Source organism: Micropterus salmoides, unplaced genomic scaffold (genome assembly GCF_014851395.1).
Source record: "Micropterus salmoides isolate LMB-PRFRI ecotype aquatic unplaced genomic scaffold, ASM1485139v1 Ms_hic_scaffold_4, whole genome shotgun sequence".
NCBI classification, from domain to species: Eukaryota; Metazoa; Chordata; class Actinopteri; order Centrarchiformes; family Centrarchidae; genus Micropterus; species Micropterus salmoides.
Genome location: NW_024043372.1, coordinates 33,345,380 through 33,362,443, shown reverse-complemented (window position 1 = coordinate 33,362,443; position 17,064 = coordinate 33,345,380). Strand labels below are relative to the sequence as shown.

At 41.0% G+C, this 17,064-nt stretch overlaps 1 protein-coding gene across 1 annotated transcript in view; it reads left to right on the top strand.

The window, feature by feature from the left end:
- Positions 1-17,064, top strand: part of foxp1b (forkhead box P1b) — a 151,759-nt gene that overhangs the window by 20,231 nt on the left and 114,464 nt on the right. The window contains 1 exon segment of the mRNA XM_038695446.1: positions 12,770-12,813. The gene's annotated coding sequence lies outside the window, so the exon portion shown is untranslated.

Here is a 17,064-nt window from a genome sequence, read left to right as displayed (position 1 = left end):
CCAATAACTCGCTTAATTACATTCAGCTGATTTCTGACAATATATAAAATTCAAGACTACAGACAGATGCCACAGACTCTTTATCTCTGTCACTTGGTCTGAACTGTTTTTTTTTGTACTGCAACACCTTCCCATGAACTAGTTTGCATGAAGTACCTATCTAAACTGCCAGTTTGGTTGGAAAATAATCCTGTCTTCCCGTTTCAAACAGTAAGGAGCTACTTCACTGAAACAAACGTCTTGTTATGTACAGGCTCAGAAGGTAGAGCGGGTCGTCCACTAATCAGAAGGTCTGCAGTTTGATCCCCGGCTCCTTCAGTATGCAAGTGTCCTTGGGCAAGATACTGAACCCCCCCGCCATTGTGTGTGAGTGTGTGTGAACGTTAGTTCCTTTCTGATGTGCAGTTGGCACCTTGCATGGTAGCCTCTGCCATCAGTGAACGAATGGAGTGAAAGTGTCATGTATTGTGAAGCGCTTTGAGTGGTCGGAAGACTAGAAAGGCATTTTACCATTTAACTACAAGACTAATTTAGCTTAGTCTTACTTTCTTCATCCTTTATCCTCAGATCACAGTTTTTATGGTTTTGAATAGAAGTAGTCTCCCATTGCATGCTTTGCACATGGAATGTCATCACTGTTAAAGCAGTAAACTGCTTAGAATTAAATATCGCGACTGTTTTAACAAAGGTTTTATCTACGGATTAAACACTTTAGGACTAGGACTTTCCTCATCTTAATTCCATTTGACGAATATTTTGCAATTTATCAGTGAAAAAATGTGTTGATTTAATTTTGTAAACATATGTATTACCCTGTTTGGTGTCCTCGAAATATAAATTATGCACATTTCTATATGACCATTTTGATGTCAGTGACCATTACATTTAGAACATACAAGCACCCATACAGAAAGCATGTAGATGTGGCTCGCAGTGTTGACAAATCAGTTACTGAATGATTTTTTTTAAGCCTGGTGGGCAAAACTAAGCCCACGGCAAACACTGCGCTGCAGTCAGCAACTGCCTGCAATTTTCAGCTCAACTCATTCAAGTGTAGAAAAACAATGCAAGAAGTGCTGTTAGGACTGTTGGCCAGGATGCTCTTAGTTGAAAAGTTGAAATGGGACATAGGACAACAGTATATGCAGTAAATGGAACTGCTGCCATATCAGTTCCATTCACTGAGTGGTTTCTGTTCCTGGTTTTGCAAAGCATTTTATCACATAATTCGCTGTTTGGTTTGTCATCACAACAAGCAGGCCTTTAATATTTAATCAAATAATAGATATTAACATACTGAGCTGGTCTGATAAGAGTCTTGCAACACAAAGCAATTCATGAACTGAGAGCTTGTCATCTTTCAGTTGTTGCCTTCGTCACGCTCTGTTGTTCAGTTGCATCTCCTGCGATAATGCACTGGGGATAAGCAGGTAACAAGGCAGCAGCGCTCCTTTGAGGATGTTGCGCGTGGCTTTGAATGTGTCGCACAATACTCCATAAACGGAGGGGGAGTATCACCAAATGGTGATTTCCCAGCTACACAGGGAGCCTCCTCTTGGATAATGTAGTAATGAAAGGTGACAGGAAGGACTCAGGGTCTGGTGCGAAGCCGGGGCGGCTGGTCAGAGCAGGAGAATAGGAAACAGTGTGCAACCGGGCTAAAGTGCAGTGAGAAGCAAATTAAAGCTCATATCTGCCATCTCCCTCGCCTCCCTGCACTTTCCTGTTTGGACTTGAAGGTGATTGGGAGCCAAGGCGGTGACAGTTGACGGAAGCTACGCGGAGGAGAGAGTATTTATTTACAGTGAGATGCAGCGATGCTTGTTCAGGATGCGGTTTCACGCAGGATGTACCCCCCCCACACCCCACCCCACCCCCAACACACACACACACACACACCCCTCCTCCCATCTTTCGCATCTCCACCCTCACACTACAATCCCCAGGTTTGATCAAGAATGGGAAGTGGGTTATTGGGGAGGAGGGGTTGGCCTGTTGCAGGCTGTATTGTGTAAGAGGCTGGGTCTGGATACAGCCAGCAGAGAGCTCACTCAGCATGCCTTCCTGCCCGGCCCAGGAGGTGGTATCAAAGTCATCACTGAGAAAAAGGAGGGTGAAGCATTAAGATCGCATTGTGTGACAAAAATTGTCTTTGGTGTTACAGAAAAAGGAAAAGTAGAGCTAATGAACAGAATTGAGCAGATGAGAAAAAAGTACAAAAGAGAGTATGCGTACCCTGCCAGGAATTCCACCTTGTAAAGCTGAGGTTGGGGGGGGGGGGGGGGGGGGGGTGAGTTGACTGTGTAAATCCCAGTAATTACACTGTACACTGTGGTTGCAGTGCAATTACCTTTGTCGTCACCTTACACCTTACAATACTCACATTACGGTAAACTGCTAAGTTTCAAGATTTAAGTGTGTGCAACATTATTTTATACCACCCAAGAGTAGATATGCAGAAATTACACTACACAGATTGAAAATAGAATTGAACATATAGCAGACACAACTTTTCACCTGGCCAAGTGCTGCCATCTCTGGCTTTCATCTGGTGGGATATTGAGTAGTAAACATGCGAGTGTGCTGAAAAGGTGAGCTGTTCAGATCTTTGCCCAGTAGCTGTCATGTCGGCATTAATCCTCCCAAAGTTTCAAAGGCAGGTTTTATGACCTGCCTTACGGCCTCATCTGTGTGGACAGCGGCATCTAAACTCTGGAGAACCTGCCACATAAAACGCACATCTGTTAAAGCCTAAATTGCAAAACAGCCCCCGCGTGTCCAGGCAGCGTTAAGTTAATAATACACTAAAAGTACAGCTTATAACACTCCCCGCAGCAACAGCAGCAGTGATTGTCTTAAATTCTCTTCTTTTGATCAGCTCTTGTATCTTTTTTTCCCATTGTGATTTTATGTAATTTTTTTTAGGTTTTTGACCTTCAGAGAATATGCACTGTAAATTATCTTTCTGACATGTACAATTTCTCAGTCTCTCATCTTTCTCAGTCTGGTGTCTGTATAGTCAAGATGACTGTAGAAAACTAGCAGTGATTTTGCTGGATTTGGTTTAGATATAAACAGTATATATTTTTATCTATTTAATTTTACAGTTATGGTGAAGCAGGCGTTGCCATCCCATCTGAAATGCACGTTTGATAATAATTCAGAAGAGTGAACATAGGCCTCTTTGAAATGCCTGCTTAAAATCTACTTTGTCACTGCAATGTTTCTGACTGAATTCCTGAAAGAAAGTGCTGAAAACTGAGCTACGTTTGGATACACTCAAAGAGTAAATCTGTTATTTTTAAACTTGGGGCCTATATTATTATTTTTTTTATTTACATCAGCCGAAATCTTTGAAACAGGCTGCAATGGCTGCAGCGTAATCCTTGCGGGCAATTGTGCCCCAAAAAAGTACGTCCACTTAAAGTGCTTGTTTTTGCCACTGACAGGCTTAAATTGTTATTCTAAGGGTCTGACTTCATTATGGAAAGGATCCCTAAAGAAATAGACCTTTTTGTTAAACAGTAAAATGACCTAAATCTTATTGCAACAATCTCTTGCGAGATTTCAGGGTGAGACTTTTCTTTGAGCAAGACTTCTGTTTCTGGTTAAACAAAAAAGTTAGTATTCTTTCACAGGAAATTCTATCTCTGTAGGGATCCCTTCCGTAATATTTTCAGATAATTGCCCCCAAGGATTATGTTGCAGCCGTGCTTCCCGTATCATGGATGCCGACTGAGGCAATCTGCTGGAACAGTTCCAAAAAGTTTTGTACATAGTAGTCATATAGAACCCAATAAATGTAAAAATAGGGCCCAGGTTTAAAAATACTGGAATTACCCTTAATTTGAGTCAGCTTTTAGTATCACTAGTTAACATTGCTTGGTCAGTTGCTGCGTTCCATTTACCTCGGAAGTCGGAGGTCAGAGCTGGGAATGACGTCACACCCGAGTTGACGGCGTTCCAGTTACAAATCGTAAAAACCTCGCTTGGCCAGCTGTTTGTTTACAACTAGCCAGGTTAGCTATTGATACGACGGTTGATTAAAAAAACGCATTTTGCGGTATTTACTCACACTAAACACTGTAGCAACACCTCCACAGACAGCAGCTGGACAGCACTTTGTGTACGAACATTTATAGTCACAAGTACACAGAAGTGCTAATAAATAGTATAAACTACAGCTTTCACTAACTGTTGATACCCTGACAGCCATCTTGGATCACAAAGTCGGGGTAGTGCGGTTCTCCCGACTTCCCGAGTCGGAAATCCAACTTCAGGGGGCGTTCCAGTTGAAAGTTCCAACTGGGAACTCGGAAAAAAGTGTTTCATGTGCACAGTAAGGCCTTGCCACTCCCTTTACATTAAACAGCTTAATTTTGAGTGACAGAATGACAGACATTGACAAATAGCGATAAATACTAAAGAAAATAATAAAGAATTGCTGTGTTGCTAAAAAAAAATCATGAGTACTAGTCTAGTAGCTTTACCAAATACTGGCAAGTATTGTGCTCAGTCTTGAGGTTTAATACCACAGCTCTAATATATGAGGTACTTTTCACAGATCTGTGAGTGATGCAACATATGCAGCAGTTACAGGGACACAGTTATTACGCACTTTTGCGAGCTCATTCTCTTAAAGAGGAAGTGTGGTTTCTCTCCTAAAGGTATTCAATCACTGCTCCTGTCAGTGCATTAAGAGTCCCATGTACTGTATGTTGATCTGCGCCCTCCCTTCATCTGCTACCCCTGTTGCTTAGCTGTCTGCTAGTCAGTTCTTCCAGGGGAAAGGTACTTAGCTATGGACCTAACAGAAACAACACATGAGGGAGGGAGGGATACACCAACAAAACAACATCAATCTCAGGGGTGATTTGAGTTCTGTTCAAAGGCATTTGGCATGTAACCCGAGGGAGAACCCCCTTGCAGTTCTGTCATGTACACAGCGTAGGGGGCCAGGCATTCACCACCATTCTTGACAGGCAGATATTGTTGGTGAGCGTGTGGGGGTCTTAACAGAACTACAGTAATTATCAAATTGTTTTATTGATATTTAATTATTTACATTGCAGTAAATATTGAGATAATACTTGATCAAAATTTACTTGGGTTTTTGTGGTGCTGTCAAAGTAATTGTGACATTTTTGAGAATTGATCTTTGGTCAGTGTTGCGTTATCACCAAAGGTTTTGATGGTTATTGATTCTTGGAATGTCATTCGGTTTAGCAGTGATGAATGTGAAGCTACTGTAGAGTTGCATACTCAAGTCTCTGTGAATGGTGACAACCTGGGATTACCTGTGACAGCAGTTTTAGTTGTTGGTTGTTTAATTGTTTGGTATGGGTTGATTCTTTGATCAGTAGAACATGGTTCTCCTTTATATGAAAGCACATTTAAGAGCTACATAGTATAGCACCGCCTGTTGTAGTACTGTTGACCTATTCTGTATGTTTTTATATATTGGAGTTAAAAGATGTGTCTTCAATTTTAATGAGTTAAGAACATAAAGCTTCTTTCCATTCATAAACAAAACTAACCCTGTTCAAAAACAAGTTACAGTCAAATAAATTCCACATTGTATTGTTAAGTGTTTTAGCAGGTCAGAGGGTCTACAGCACCTGTTACTGCTAAAGGCACATGGGGAAGAGTCTTTGAGAATCTACAATCTACAGTTTCTATTCATTCTTTTATGTCCTGTGATTGTGTCTGTAATTGATCATGACAACGTGATTACATCTTGCATGAATTGAAAAAGATTTGTTATTTATTGCGATAGCAAAGGCTCTATTTGAGTGTAAGCTGGGTCTTAGCCTAATTGATGTTTTGGAAGATGAGCTCAATTGGATGAGTCATTAGGCCTATTACCAGAGTTTTATTAAATGCCCCCATCCAAAAAAAAAATCCGTTGTGGAATATTTCCTTCCTAGAATAACAGGAGGTTAGATTGGTAAAAGGCAAATAATATATGTGTGAGATTGATCAGTGAGTAGCGACCCCATTATCTCCTGAGATGTTAATTACACTCTGCTCAGCTTGCATGTCAAAAGGCAGATAATTGAAGAAGGTAAAAGATGTGCCACACTTTATTTATGCTTTCACTTGGAGCTAGTAGAAGATCGTCTCTTTCTTTTGTGCTTTTTATTCCGCCTCTTTTTTCTCTCTCCTTTTCGTCCATGATGTATTTATTGTTGGGTAATATTACATTGTCAGAGTTGATCATTTTGCAAGGATATTATTCATAATCATTACCATGGCCTGTGTGTGTTGGATACACACGAGAATCTTCTGTCCTGTCTCTGGATGTCACAGCTTTTTAACATGATTTAGATGAACTTAAATTCAAGACCTTTAAATGTCTTGTACTTTTTGTCATATACTTTTTCAGACTTTAAGATCTCTCTGTTGCATTTGTCTTATTCTGCTAATTTCCAGCTTGATTTTACTTTAACATTCAACAGCTTTTTATACATATTTATACATATATTTGAAATGTAAGCCTGCAGTCAGAAATGCAGTCATGCTCCTTATAGACCCCCAAGTGGAGAGCAGTTCCCAAGTTGTAATTCATCTCAATTTAAATTTCAGTTTATGTTGAAAAATAGTGTTACAACAATCTCAAATTTGTTTAGTTGTTGTTGTAATCAAAAATCTGTGACAGTGACAGAGACTGTAGCTGCTAGACGATTACATCAAGGGCAAACTTTAAACAAGAAAGAAAGAAAGGGGATGGAAACATTTTGGGAAAGTCTTAGTACTATACTTAGTATCTGCCAGAGAGATCCTCTGAAACACACACTGAGGTGAGAGGGTGCAAAAAGCATGAGAAACCCAATAAAAGCTTTTTAAACATTGTTTTTGTTTTGAGTGCAGTTTCCCCACCTCAGTATCTTGGTGTCTGTAAACTTCCTATTGACAGTAAATAAGCCATAGGGGACATGCTGTACTTAAAAAAAAAAAAATCTTGTTTGTCATTTCGCATGCTTATAGAGATAGCGTCAAAACTCTGTTTCCTGTGGTTTCCTGTGGAGAACTGTGGTGTGTCTGTGTGCTGCAATTTACAAGTGCACGTGAACGCTGTCTGCACTCCCAAAAGCGAATGTACAACATATTCACTCTCACGCACACGCACACGCACACACACTCCGCTTCTCAGTTCTGTGTTGTCATCATAACTTGGTGTGAAGCATCAAGGGTGTGGCCAGAGTGTGGTCATCATATCTCCGGGGCTGATGGACAGTTGATGCACGGATGATTTAGTGCATCACCTGGTGGACACTGCTAAGAATGAGCTCAGCATGACGGGAAACCACCTTCAAAACACTGGGATATACAGTCTGGTGACCAAACCACTGTACCTGGCTTAAGATGGTGACATTTATTTCTGGTTTTGGAGTTTACTTTCACTGATTTATCTCAAATGTAAGTCGCTTTGGATAAAAGCGTCAAATGAGTAAATGTAAATGTCATTGTATGTATATAAGAAGAGGCAGCAAGACTTCACTGATGTTTTTGTTGAAAGCATTGAAATAAACTGTTTAAAGCACCTCCTCTTCCTACCAAGTACAGTGATGTCGGGTTAGTACACCGAGGTAGTACAAGTTCATCAGGAGTGGTAAGGCCCCCACCTTTACTTTACTTTGTCTGACCAGTATCTAAAATCCATTAGTATCTTTCCAATTGCCAGCAGACCAGAAGGCTCCATAAGGCAGACAATGAACTTCATTGGATTTAAAGTTTTTATGGTATTAAGTTTGAAGTGTTTTTCTCATTTTGGCCACTTTTTGTTTGCCAGAGAAAGACCTCTGCTCTCTCGGATCCCAGCGAGCAGTATTTTGCTGTGGCAGTGCAGTCTTATCTGCGCTTGAGGTCTGTACTTTAATGGGCTTTATTGATCTAAACAACATCAGGGGTTGCGGTGATGTTATTAAGGCAGAGATAACTTCTGTGTAATTCCACTCCAACAATATATTAGCCTTTTATTGGTCTAAATAACTTTGCCTTTTAGACAGTAATGCACCAGTAAGTCACAGCAGCTCTTCATGTCGGCAGGATCTTAATAAAGCATTTCCTCTGGACATCCTGCTGCGGAGAGAGTGAAAAACGACAGGTTAAAAGGCATGCTGGGAAGTTTCCATGCCATCACTGTAAATTATCTCTTTTGAATACATAAATAAAGCTACAAGAGAGCTGTGAACGGGAAAGGGGTGGGGGATTGGTTGAAGTTTGTACAAACATGTGTTCCAGCGCTTTCTCTGTTCCACATATGGAGATCCTGTGAGGAGGAACTTTTGAACTGGAATATATGCAACATCATATAGGCAGTTACAGACCGGCGTTGTTTTGTTAAATTTACTGCAGAATCGTTTAGTTTTAGTTATTTAATAATGACAGTGTTAAAAGTTATTAAATGTATCTAATAATACAAAAAAAGGACATAATTAGAGGAAATGGAATAAATGATAGATTATGCAGCCACAGTACTATGAGTTAACTAGAAAAACTTGTGATGTAAGGATATAAAACCAAAATCATTTTAGTTTTGAATATTTATTGTTTGTTGATAGATTTTTCTGTATTGCTTTAATGTGCATTGTGTGTCTACAAACTACTTAATGGACAGTTGCAATATTTCTTTCCTTTCAAGGGCAGCATTTATCTAATATTTATATGAAATAACGAACCCATTCATCTGGAAGTGTATTTTCAAGGGGTGGGAGGGGGGTGGGACTTTATAATTTGCAGCTATTTAAAGCCTTGGTTTGGTAATGAATTATTTTGTCATCTAGACTGTGATGAGATTCATCTTTAATAACTGTAACAATTATTTTATTAAAAAGAGAAGCCATGCATTATGGCTATCTCGCCAAGGTCTCAAGCTGGAAGGAATTCTCATTAAGAGCATTATATTACCCCGGTGTGCTTTCAGTTGGATGTCCCGCTGAAATTACATTAGGTGTCAACAATGTTTGTGTTAGAAGTAAGCAGTCATATTTACAGAGGCTAGCTTTTTCATTTGCGGGCTGACACTGGGAGATGTATTAAAAAAGATACTAATGCTCTGTATCTGATTAAGTCACTTAGAGAGAAACTACTCTAAAGTGTTGACTTTTAATAAAAGGCAAGCACTGCTCTGTCATCAACGTAGACATAAATCTTTATTCAGAGATGAGGAACTTTTGATTGCTTGAGATTATTTTGTGATTTATTTAGTTGGCACAAAGAACTGCTATCACCCTCATTTAGATCCTTCCCAAACTATAAGCATCAGGTTGTTTGTGTCGTGATCGATTTATCAGTGTCTGTTGCTCTCCATCCTGTGTTTCTTCTGATGGTTAGCATGGTGTGCAACATTGTGTTTTGTTAATGGTTCCAGGCCCAGGGTTGCTGCTAATGACATGGTTGTAATTGTTTGTCAGTGTGATAATGTGTGATTTCCTATTTCCATGTGAAGTTGGACATTTGATGAAGGAGGGATCTTGTCAGGAAGACAAAGTGCTGTCATTTGTCACCAGCTAAATTAGCTTTTCTGCAGACATCCTCTTGGTTTTCAATGGCAACATTAAATTCACAGACCTCTTTTTGGGCTGTTGCCATGATTGCCACATGGTTTAGTGCACTGTACAAAAGAACAAGAAACCTAGAATAACAACAATGAGATAAAAGTTTGATAGATTTGCTCAGGTTCTGTGCTGACATATAGAAATCTGTTAACTGTATTTCAGGGGAAGACAGAAGTGAAATTACTGTGTGTGGTAATCTTTTATTCTTAGTGTTTGCTAGGAGGCATCACTTCCTTAAATTTAACATTTTTAAACTGAGAAGCTATTTCATCATTTTTAGAGGAAATAGTTTGTCAGTTCATGTCACTGTACACATTGGGTTTTCTGATTTTTATCTTATGGTAAAATTTGCTTTCTTTGGCTATAAGTTAATGATATGTTTTGTCCATTTTGTCCCTCCAGTAATATCATAAACTAATGAGGCACATAATTGCAGCAATTGAAGGACAGAATTGTGGGACTGCCTTCATACTTTCCAAAGTCTTTGATGTAGTCGCCCCCCTGATCAGACTGCTTCTGTTTCTGCTTAGACTGATTCCATATTTTGGGGTTGGGGGCAGATCCTTCCTAGTTAACAATCTAATGAGCTAAACAAGCCAAACAAAGGAGAGGTACAGTGAATAGGTCTCCTGAGGGAGCTACTTATTGTCACAATTGCCTCTGTGTCTTCTCCTTTCCACTCCATATCGATTCATGCCTTCATTGGTTATGCTCCATCCACTGTAGCACACGTGGGTGGTGTAATCTGCTAAGTGTAGCCTCTGCTTTCTTATTATTACCTGGGTGCTTAACACTGATATTTTTTTCCTTCAAGGACGAATGGTGTAGGAGAAGGCAGATCCCGTGTGAGGTCCCTGAGCTCTTGCTGAGCGGCAGATCCCTTTTCAGTGCCAGCTGTTCTCTCAGATACACCAGGCCGGGCTGAAATTCTCTTAATATAATTCTGGGGGCTCAGGAGAATTGTGCCAAACAAGCGTGCCAGCCAGGAGAATGTTGAATTTTTCATCAGTGGGCCTCAACTCGCTGAGTTAGTGGGCAGCGCTCTCATTCATGAGCAGATGTTCAGCGCAGTTACACTCTGCAGTTAATGTGAACTTACTGGCCTCTCTGCCATTGGCTGCAAGGACGTTGGCAGCGACCTGGCATCTGAGAATTACTCCCAGTAAAAGGCGCAGGCCTGGAAAGCGTAGCCCCGGCCTTTTTTAGCCACTTCCCAGCCCAGGAGCTGGATCCTGGACAGGGGAAGGCACTGACAGCCCATCCGTCTTCAGCCCGACAGTGATGAAACACTTGCCACTGTTTGCTCAGGGAATAGCAGTAAAATTCCTGAAGATAATTTCCACAAGTTTTACGGCCTTTTCTAATGACTGGCTAAACATTAACCAACTCCACTCGGCTGGTGAAATATACTGTATCTGTCTGAAATATAATTACATGAAGGTACTGGCCGGTTTGTATGAAACAAGTTTACATGCAGAGGAATTATTCCAGTACCCTTAAAAGATGAAATTCATAGAAATAAGGCACCTGTGAGGGGGAAACAGTTTGGCCCTGGTAGGTGTATAGCTGAAACCAGCTGGTGCTGCGGTCAGTCTGATAGGCTGTATCCTCTCCCCAGACTAGTGCTTCGGACATCTGCATGGCCAAGCTGCTCAGCCTGGGTTTGATGTGGCCATACAGATCTGTAATAGCTTCCCTCTAACTAAACAAAATGCTATTTAATGTAAAAGTGCCATTAACAGGTCAGAATGTCTACGTGGCACCAGGTTTAGTGGGCGGCATGCTTTCGCACACATCTCCGGTGTGTGTGTGTGTGTGTGTGTGTGTGTGTGAAAGTCATCGCAGTAAAGTTGTGCATATGGGACTTAAACAGTGGAAATGACAAGCTCTTGTTTCCTCTGCACGTCTCATTTTCACTTTCTAATTGGTCGTTTTCAGGTTGGCTTTACGAGAGCAAAACTAATTAGTGTTTCTAAATTCAGCAGGAAAAAAAAGACAGACGGCTTGATTGTTCTGGTTTCCTCTCCTGTGTCAGTCGCTCAACAATAAAATAAGACTCTAATCATTTTCAAATTGCTCATATTTTTAAACCCCAGAGCTGAATGTCACTCCCGGTCTCTTGGCATTTTGTTTGGCAAGATCAGGGAACAGTGGTTGCCCTCTCGCCTGTGTGCTCTCTTTGTGATTCGTGGGAAGTTTGGACTTAGTTGTGTTTTAGGTGGGGTTGTTTCTGCTTTGATTGGGAACGTCCTGCTGACAGGAGCAGCCTAGCAAGTTTACAGTAGCTGTGACATTGCTGTTACCTTTATTCAAAGTGCTCCAGCTGCAGCGAGCCCTCAGGAAGCGCAGCACAGGCCCACATGGACGGCTGGTGGCCCACAGAGAGGAGAATGAGCCCTGTTTGAGTTGGCAGACACTCCCCTCTCGGGGAACTTTTGCTGCCTCTGCAGAAAGGCCAGTGGCTGGTGGGGCGGCTGCGAATCTCAGGGCAGGATGGGCTTTTTCCACCTCTCCGCCCTTTCAGGAAACACATTTTGCTGTTTCTTCCCTCTGTGTTTGCAAACGGAGGGAAGGATTTAAGGCAAAAGGTATGGGGCGATGGGACTGCATGACAAAGCTGAACTGTGAGAAGCTGAGTGCTAATGTGATTTGAAAAGGGCATTTAAATATCCTATATACCATATATATATATATATATGAATAAAATGTCTCCAGAAGCCATAATTAAAAAGTGGTTGCTCTAAGGTTAGGTAGGGCAATGTTTAAATACAATTAGTGCATTGCTCAAATTAATTTAGAATCATTAGCAGTTTTTGTAATGTGTCATTATTTGTTTAATCAAGAGAGTTCTCAGTTGAGATGCTAAATATGTGTCCACGGACATTTGGGGGGGGTCACTGTGAAACCCATTTAATTCTGCCTGAATGAATATTAATTTGAAAGTGACCTGTTTTGTGTGTCATTGCTCTCATGCTCCACTCGTGTGTGCACACTCACACACACGCACGCACACATAAAATAGCATCTGAGGTGACTCCACTATCACTATTTAATAAGGTGAGTGTGTTTGTATTTTGTTAGTCACCCTCACGTTTGAAATAATTTCCACTGTTTTTTTTCCTTTCCACCACCCCCGCTCCCTGACTTTCCTTCCTATCTCCTCACCTCTTCTTCTCTCCTCCCCTTCTGTCTGCTGCTTGCCGGTCCAGTCAGGAGACTCCGTTGGTGACATCCTGTGGAGCCAGAGAGCAAAGTAAGTACTTGCACATCTGCACCAGTCAGTTAACACAGGAACGCTACTTGTGTATTAGCTTTGCATTGTTAATTTCAAACTTTGGACAAACTGTTTTTTTATGTCTTGTCAAATAAGAGCATTATATGGAAATTGTTGCAAGCTTGAGTGACACAAAATGATAAGAAAGGTTTTGCATAGTAACTGATTTCCTCATTTCCTGATGCAGTTGCATATTTACATCACTTTGAATGATGCTGAACATAAGGACAATGACGAGGCCTAGGCAGAGTCCTCTCAGTGTTGACTGATGAAAGTTTACTAAAAGTAAAGAAAATTGCAAATAGTGTGCTGGATCATGTCTGCATCCCCAGACTATCCTAGAAGTCATTACTCTTTGTGTGGTGTATAAACACGTCAAAAACAAACAATGACCCTGGGCAGGCTCCACACTGCAAAACAATTTCAAAGCCTGCAGTGTAGTGTAAACACAAAACATGGCTAACCTTCACGCAGGGAAGACTTCACCTTAAACCTGGTGTTTGTTTTATAGTCCCTGTCGACCTTGGTCAGATATAGTTTACATCTCTTCGGTTCTTTTCAGGCCAATGTAGCTCAGGTTCTGTGCTGACATTTAGGTTGAGGCTTTCAGTAGACTTCTGTAAAAGGTTGTGTTTTGACTGAGGGTGCAGATTTGTATTATTTAAATATATGTTAAAAATGTATTACTTATTTAAAATGTATTTTTATATAGACTCCTCACTGTAGTTATTTCTCTTTTTCAAAATGAAAGTGGTACAAATGAAAAAAACAACACTCAAAATCCATCCACCTTCTTCATCTTAGAGGTGGGTGACACGTGATGAAATGTTCCAGTAAAATAAAATATTGTTCTAAACAGAGTGTAAATACTGCTTTACTAGGGATTTCTCGTACAGGGACCCTCTCCATCAAGCAATGAATATTCATAATCTTGTTTCATAGACTCTTCTGCCTCTGTGAGCGCTTTCACATTGAGCCAGGGGTGAGGGCTCTAGGCTGATGTGAACCCGTATTTTTAATAAAGCCCAGCTGCTGAATGATCAAATAGTGTCTCTAATTAAGGCCTGAGTGTACACCCATGTAAAATTCTCTCTGGAATGCTAACAACCTGTGATATTTCCAGAGGAATTTGCTGTGCAGGTCTCAGAGAAGGGAGGGGAGTTGAGTGTTGGGGGTTTGGAGGGAGGAGGGGCAGTGTTCATGTGGCAAGCCAACATGTTGTTCACATCCGTGTCAGATTGAGGCTAATGAAGGCCAGACTGATCCTTGGATGCAAGCCTTAAGTAAATGATCCCCCTTTGAATATATTAGAGCCACATAGCAGCGCTGTGCCTCCCTGCCGTGCCAGAACTCCTACGCGTTGTCTTGTGGTCTGACGAGGCCGGTCAAAATGGCAGTCACGGTTTTCGATCATGTTGAACACCATCCAACCCGATTACAGTATGTCTTACAGACGTATTGTTACATTGATTTTCTCGTGAGTAACTACACACACAGATTGTTTCCAGGTTAGTGTTTCTGCAAAACAGTTTGATAGTAAATGGAAAGTATGAGTGTTGTGTCATTTGACAATGTAAATGAGCCATCTCAAATTTTTCCCCACCCTCTCAAGAGGGATTGCATTTACATACCAGGCTGGGGTTTGGTACTCATGCAAATTGGTCATGTAGACAAAACCTCATTTTTCTGATTTTGCTGTATTTTGTTGTATTATTTAGAATGAAATAGTTGTGTTCATCAAAATGTTTTTAAATATTAACAACAATAATAAAATAAATTATAAAAATAGCAAAGAGTAAGAAAAAAATCTCTGAGATAGAACTTTTTCACTGCAATTTATGACCACACTGGTCACTTTGCATGTAAATGAATCCTAAATGTGTAATTACGAGGCACTTTTGAATATTGATTGGAAAGACAAGGACATAGAAATGAACCACTTGTGAATGCACCCCTCCTAAGCTACTGTAACATCCCATTAATAAATACCTTTCTGGCTCTTTAGTGCTGGTCTAGCCTTACATTGAGTGAAACAATGTCGTTTGATTTTCGCTGATATAGCATGCGTACTTCATAGATGGATGGATTGGATGGATCCAATTACCATGGTCATTGCTCATGCATTTAAACTGACAGTGGGAGTCTTGCAGAGAATATCCTTGATTTTGCAAGTTTTTTGAAATGCTCTTGCAAAGTACTTTAGAAGACCATGAAGAGCACATTGTGAGGAATACACCCTAGATGGAGATTTGATTTACAGCTGTAGCAAATTTTCTCAGTTAGACATGGGAGGGAAACAATGTATTTTCAGTAGACAGTGTACAATGATGGGGAATACTTAAATGATAATAAAGTGACCAAGACACCTCTTTCCCTTTCCTGTTATGTACAATCAACACTGCAATTACTTTTGACTTTTACTTAAGATAATGCATCTTTTAATGCAGAGCACTCACTTTGAATCCAAACACACCACACATCTGCAGCACAATTCATGGCTTGTGACACCAGTGAATCAGGTGCATGCAGTGTCTAATAAGGCCTCCTGACCTTCCACATGATGTGTACCATGCTGGCCTGTTTGTAAGCCCGAGCCCTGTTTGTAAACACGGACAGAAGGATGAGAGGCACATTTGCCGGTCGCGCTCAGCTCTTAGACAGGCACAACACAACGTGACAAGCAACAGATGTGTCACACAGGCTGAAATCAAAACAGCCGTCCAGCATGGAGTTGTGCACACCATCAGACATGGTTGCTGTGATGAGGCAGGGAGGCAGCGAGCGCTGCTGGCAGATGAGACAAGGCAGCGCCTCTGCTGCTCCCAGCTTCCTGTCTGGAAGAGGACAGCCCTGTTTGTAGGCTGCTTTGACACCCCTAGTCACTTTGTCATCTGGGATGCCTGCTGCAGCTCTGATCACATGCACACACTACATTCAAAGAGCGTCACATCAGCCGCGTGACAGGTAGGCTCCCAATGAGACAACAGCCAAAGGGAATGTCCTTTTCAATACACTGTGTGAGTACAAATGCACAGTGCGCCAAGTCAAAATAACATCATATGACATCATTCTGAAAGCTCTTATGTAGTGTTTTTTCAGTTTGGAAAGAAGTTAGTAACTCAGTGTCATTTTCGGAACTGCCCTGCATCAGAACAGAGAGGCCTGTACATAGAGACCGGGACTAAAGACACACCCTGTCCATCCGTGATGTCCACTTCACGCAAACTGATTGTTGTGTTTGACAGCGGCAGTTAAAGTGCAGCAGGCATTAGCTTTACACAGGGAACATGTTAATGTTATTCTCAGCAGCTTAATCTGCCTACTGCCACTGCCCCATAAGCAAATAGTGTGGCTGCATGTTGAGCTGTGGGGGGAGAAATTGGAATCCATCATGAGAACAAGTGAATGAATGGAGGTACAGCAACAGCTGCTTGACTGATCATGTACTACAGACTGTCACCCCACATCTGTTTACCACTCTGACAGCCACATGAGTGTTTATATCCACGGGTGTAATTGAGCTATTTTCCTGAGGGCAGCTGTAACCCACACTAAGTTATATCCCAACTTTCCATTAAAGCATGGGGGGGGGGGAAGTTTTACAGATAGTAATCACGCCTGGCAACATCACTATGTAAATATGGCTTATCAGCTTTGCCAATTTGGTTAAGTGGCATGTACGTGGGTGATTCACATATTCATCTGTGTGGATGTCCTACAGGCCACATACAGACGTCATTTATTAAACATAGGTAACTTGCATTGTTAACAGGTATGTATGAAGCAAGAACATAATCATGAAAATGATGGTGTGTCAAACCTATATTGTGTAGAAAAGATGCAAATATGCTGACAAAGTCTTCAACCCGACAACCTGCGTTCAACAAGTACAGTATGTGGAAAATGAAATGGGTAATCTAGATCTAAAACACACCATTTAAATATTCAAATGTTAACACCAAACAATATAATGCATTATGGCTTTTAGCATTTGCGTACAACTCTGTTTGCTGCTGTGAGCTGGGGATGGTAGAGGGAAGAGAGAGGGAGAAACACTGAGTGGAGGATGTGGAGCACACAAACAAAGTCTCTGTCTGCCAGTTATAGGAAAATTAGAAGGTACAAACCTTGTAGTTTGTTAAAAACAAACCTACCATGTTACTTTAAGCGTCATATTGTACATACATAATATAACAGACAACCTTTCTAGTAATTAAAATTGGGAGAGAG